Here is a 6,000-nt window from a genome sequence, read left to right as displayed (position 1 = left end):
ATCATTACATGTGCTTTTTGTATGTGCACGCATTTTACCCTTTGCCATGAATTGAGACTAGCAGTGCCCAGGGCAATCTATCATGAATTATTAATGAAGTATTCATGTGGGTTGGAGCAAGAGTCCAGAAGCCTAGTCAGCAGAGCTCTGCAAAAAGTTGTTCATGTATTCGTGGTATTAATGTCTATTCTTCAGGGTCATTGTAAGCACACACTCCATATTATTGGTTCTTGTGTCAAGTTCAATTTTGTACAGAGGGCTCAAATTTGTCCGAAATCTGGAACTTAACCCATGCCAATTCCTGATGGATTCCGGGGGCTACGATACGGCGGTGAAACAATTTTGTTCAAAATTTTCTCATGGATTTCAGTTCCGTATTAATATCCAAACTGACCCGGTTCGAACCGCATTGACTCGCATCGACCTGCTGCAACCCGCAGCGCAAAACCGTATGGATCCTTGCCGTATACGGCATTGCCTTCATGCAACTGATGATGACAAGGTTTACGGTACGGGTCGAAACGGGTTGACACGGGTCGATAGGGGTCGAAAAGGATTCAGTTAAGGATTTATCATATCAAGCGGATTTTTATACGGCTCGAACCGGGTCGATACGGTTTTAATTCCTATATGGACCCGGTTCAAAAGCCGGCCGTGTGTGATTGTAGCATAAATTACCCTCCATTCCGGGACTATAATCCGGCTCATTTTCAACCGGATCAAATCCGTTTTGTGACCCGGCCGTGTGTGATTCTAGCAATAGTTTTATTCACGCGCCGAGGATCGACCGTATAGCTTGTACAGCTGTACCGTGTACGGTGGCCAGCGGCCGACGTACTTTCCATGTTCCGAAGTGTAATAGGGAGCGCGCGTAAATTTCCCGTGCAATTCAGAAATACCAAAAGTCACGTGATGAAAAATCGCGATATTTCTGCAGTTTGGGTTTACACTTGCGAAACTTCGCCTCAAACATCGTGAAGTCTCAAAAAATCGCACTCCGGCTGGCGACTTTTCGGGCGATGTTTCGAGGGCTTTTGGGTGTACTTGCTTAGCAACCTGCATCCTAATTTCGCGATTTCCAAGCAAATGTAAATCCCCCTTTTCTCCCTAAGAATTACTCTTCTCTTGCTCTCATCTCGCCGACCGAGAATCATCCCACAGAGACATCCCTGCCCCTGCAGTTACGTGCCCCCCCCCCCTTTCAACCCAGACTAGCTGGTCTAACGCCCCGCTAATATTGTTTAGACGTTCAGTTATCCCAGTTTCCTTGCTATACGTCGTTTGAGCTGTGTCTCATGATCTGAGAGATATGAGGTTTTCTCTGTTAAATGTGTAAACCTATCCTGTAATATTCATGTCATTGTATGGCATGATTATGCAAGATTAAAAGATTTCTGGAGCGCCCAATTAATTTCGCCTCAAGACTAATTAAAGTGACTTAAACCATAATTTGAGCTATGTTGTTTCTTAGTCCTTTTGAGTAAAAAATCTTCTGTTGGTGATAAACCCGAACTGGGCCAGGTTAAGTCAACCTGTAACACAAATGGAGGCACTTCCCGGATCGTAATTTACGTTACAGTGTTTATGTTTATGAGTTAAGTTTAATCGAGCTAGCATTCAATAATTTGTTAAGTTGAAGTTTGTTATTTATTTTGATTTTGTGTTGAGCACCAATCTGTATAGTACTTGTTACATTACCACATCATACCGTTAATAGGCCTATATTCTGGTCTGCCATTTGTTGGTCTACTGTAAAATCCGTCTTACAATAACTTTTGCAAGTTGGATATGTTCATTTCATAAGTTCTTGGCATAGCTGATAATGAGTTTCAAGTTGAACTAGAAAAGTTCCTCTCTAGTCAGGGAAAGGCGGCAGACCTGACTGAACCGTTAGGAATTAAAGAATCCCCTAAACCTTCCCAAACTGAATCCCCTGATCCAACAAACATGTCCCGAAGACAGTTGAAAGACACGTCCTGTCCACTGCTCCAGCAAACCGGCGTCGGCTCAGGATCTTTTCTGGGCGGATTTCTACACCCGCTGGTGAACTAGATTATAGTTGGCGACGCCCGGCAACGTAGGTGGTTGATGCTGAGCTGTCCGAGACGGAAAAGCTGTCCAAACTCTTTGAAGCCTTACTACTCCCGGCCAGCAAGGTGCTGTGGGCACTTGGATGAAAGGCCGCTGCAAAGAACCATGTGTGTGGCCTTGAAAAAACCTATGGAACGACAGCAGACCCAGAAAAGTTGTACTTACAAGTGTGCTCCTATTTCCAGCGTTACGGAGAGATGGCATCTGATTTCTTTTTCAGGCTACAGGATCTGATTACCAAAGCTCAGGATAGGGATGCCATTGAGTAAAGCAAGGTACATAAAGTCAGGGCGAATCAATTCACCAAGGGCTGCCTTTACAACGACCCATTGCTTGTGGCACTCGATCTAAAGGGCAGGGAGACCAAACCTGACTTTGCGTCCCTTCTGCAAGATGTCAGAATGGAAGAACATAAGCAGACAGAGAAGGAAGAGAGGAGGACTGTTGGTTATGAGGAAAAAAAGGGGGCCACAACTATAATGAGCAAGCAGCAGCAGATGACAAATTTGCTACAGGTCTCCCTATTACAGCAGCAGTTAGCAGATCAGACACGCGCCGACCAGCCATCAAAGAGGGGATCCAACAAACGGGGGATGTTCTATTACAACTGTGAGGAGGAAGGCCACAGGAGCAGTGTTAAAAGGAGACTGTGCTGCATTGGTGTAATCTCATCACGGGTGAAGACAGTATCGGGAAACCAGTCCTGCCACCAGTAGAGGGACGACCGATGGCCACCATTAAGGAGAATCCCATAAGGCAGATGACAGCTGTTCAGATAGAATCTCACCCATCTATGGCTAAAGCTGGGTTCGTCAAGGTCCTGCCCGAATCCCTGATAGTGGAGGTACAGCCAATGTCAAGGTCATCCTCTGAGAACACTGCTTGGTGCGCCACTTACAACCAAAGCACGGTCTGAGATGTCAGAGGAGGATTATCATGAGGCACCACGCGAACCTCCAACTTGAAGATGGTGTACTGTACAAAAAAAAAGCCACCAACTCATGGGGTGATAAGGGCAATCAACTTGTCCTGCCTTCGAGCCATCGGTCTGAAGCTTTCAACCTCCTCCACAGGAAGTGGGACACCTTGGGCACGAACGGCATGACCGATCCAAATTATACTGGCACCGCATGGAGAGTGATGTACAGCAGTGGTGCCGCACCTGTGAAAGATGTATCCAACAGAAACAGATGTCTCAAAAGTCTGCACCTCTTGTCAATAGAATCACGACAGCCCCGATGGAGCTCGTGTGTATGAACTTTTTGTCAGGATGACAAGAATACGTCCAACATACACGTCCACATCGGCCCTATTATCATCACCACATATATCCGGCCCCGAAAATGGCGACAGATAGGAGTATAGGCACAGTGAGACATTGAACCGGATGCGGAGGAGTTTGTCCCTACAGCAGTAGCTGTTCATGCAGAATCATCAGATGGCAATGTCAGAGCGGATCGTACGAGACCCACCTCCCGCAATTCCAAATAGCTCAAGCACTGTTGATGAATCGCCACCCTCAAGTGACATAGAGGAAGGTGCTGCTAAAACACCCCCGCCCAGGAGATCCTCCCGACGTCGGTCCCCACCTGACAGACTTTTGTATGGTTCCTTGGGAAACAAGAAAGTTAAGCTTATCCAGGAACACTTAGCCCTCCAAAAACAAACTTGTTCCCTCCTTCAGGCTTCCCTTGCCCGTAAATTCAAAATCATGTCGAGGATGCCAAGATTTTATGAGGGGAGAATGTTAGTCGCTGCTAGTATAAAGGGCGACAGTTTATTATTTTTTTTTTAAGTTGTACTGTATAATATTTCTATATAATATTCACCGTAGCGCTGTGTACTAGTCGCCTGTACAAAATCTGCTTATCAATCCTACATAGAGGTGGGCTTTCTTTGGAATGTCGAATAGCATAACCAGGTTGTTGTTTTAAGCCGACGTACCGGCTTGCTCCTTGCCTGTGTGGAGGTTCCAGTTGCCCTCAATCAGTGAGAGCAACCTTAGCTGTTGGAGAGAAGAGACATGCCTACTTCTCCCTAAGAAATAATCTTCTCATGCTCTCATCTCACCGACTGTGAATCATTCAATTCAACGTTTTATTCATTTTTCGACAAAAAAGATATGAACATCACTTTTTTGATAACAGAAATTAAGGTGCGTAAAGTATAACATGAAAGAATGTATATACAATGATTGTACCACCTTATAATAATTATACACTATCATATAACTCCACACAGGTAAGGCAACTTCAGATTTAATCATTTTATGTTAGTTTATTGTTTAAGGCCATTTGGATGTCTATTCAGGAATCCATCAAGATGAATAAAATCATTCAGATGTAGTGCAAAACTAACATTTTGACTTGATGCATATGTACATGGCAGTGTAATAGTTGTTCAGAATGATTCCGCTGCATGTGGTACCACTATTCATCCCCCAAATTCTCTGATATATATACTTGCATGGCAACTTTGATTGTCGCAGAATAATTACTATTTTGATGCAAAAACGAAGTAGAGTATCGCCCGGGTCAACCAGGTAGTATGAGCTCCGTACCTGTGACAGCGATATTTTTTAGCTCAAAGTCAAATGACATGACTTGTGAATCAACTTGAGCAACGGTTACACGGTTATAACTCTGCAAGAACCATTTCTGTACAATTTCATTAACACTTCAATGGGTTTTATGATAAAAGAATAATAATTGTAGAATGTTATTGATACTCATCTGAACTTATTGAGTGCTAAGAAGAAGAATCATGTCTTTTTCTTGTAGATAAAATAAATACTATTGTTATTATGATGCCCATATAATGCACCAGATGCCGAATCTAGGCATTAAGTGAATCTATCTAATATTTCATGAATGTAATATCACAATCGCATATTTTCTCAGTTGCAACTACATGACTTGATATACTATGCGTTAGCTTGCACATGTTGTACATAGAATTTGATGTGTTATATACCTGACAGTACAGTGTGGTATAACAGGGTGTGCCTTTAACGTTTGGTTTAATGTACTGTAATGTCCTCTGCTTCCACTATCGCTGGGCTATGTTGGCCCTGCTTTGCAGGGTGAGCCAGCTGGACATAATTGTTTTGAGTGTTATAACTAGTTGGGTCCACTTCTCTCTTTTTGGCCGAACCCAAAGGCCCGAATTGACGAAGGTGGTACAATAGAAACCATGGCTTAAACCATGGACAATTTCTATGGAGCGCCAAGTGTCGAATGGCCTATTTCGTTACGAAGTCAGTCATTTCGTAACAAAATTACAACATTTCGTCGACGAAATGAATATTTCGTGAACAAAATTGTCAATTCGAAATGACTGATTTCTTAACGGACTAGTCCATGCGACATTTGGCGCTCCATACAAATTGTCCATGGTTTAAACCATGGTTTCAATTGTACCACCTTTGTGAATTCGGTCCAAAGTGAGGAAAATAGGAACTGCCTGGTTTATGTGAGAGACAACAGTATTTTGTATTTTGTTTTAGATAAAGTTAGCAAAAATTGAAAAGGGAGAGCAACAACTTGCCTCACCTCCAGACTAATTGAAGTGCCTTAAACCAAAATTTGAGTTGTTATGTTGTTTCCTTTAGTTCTTTGAATTGATTACAAAATCTCCGCTTGGTGATAAATAAGCCCAAACTGGACAAGGTTAAGTCAACCTGTGGCATATGTATTATACAAATGCGTATTACACGATTCAGAAAACAATGTACGGTGTCGAAGGTAAATGCTGTTCTTTCTACTTCCTCTTTTCGATGAGTTTCCTGTCTGCTAGGTTACGGGTAGGTAGGGTAAAGGCGCCCGCCCCCAGGAAAGGCCAAGACTTCACCGGTGTCAACGGGAGGGTTTCGACCCTCTTGTTGACGGGAAAGGCGTAACCCTATACTGC

The sequence above is a fragment of the Diadema antillarum genome, unplaced genomic scaffold, assembly GCF_040938485.1.
Source record: "Diadema antillarum isolate AM-2024a unplaced genomic scaffold, OU_Dant_1.0 seq00000510_RagTag, whole genome shotgun sequence".
NCBI classification, from domain to species: domain Eukaryota; kingdom Metazoa; phylum Echinodermata; class Echinoidea; order Diadematoida; family Diadematidae; genus Diadema; species Diadema antillarum.
The sequence above is the reverse complement of the archived record's forward strand: the minus strand, read 5'-3'. Positions refer to the sequence as shown.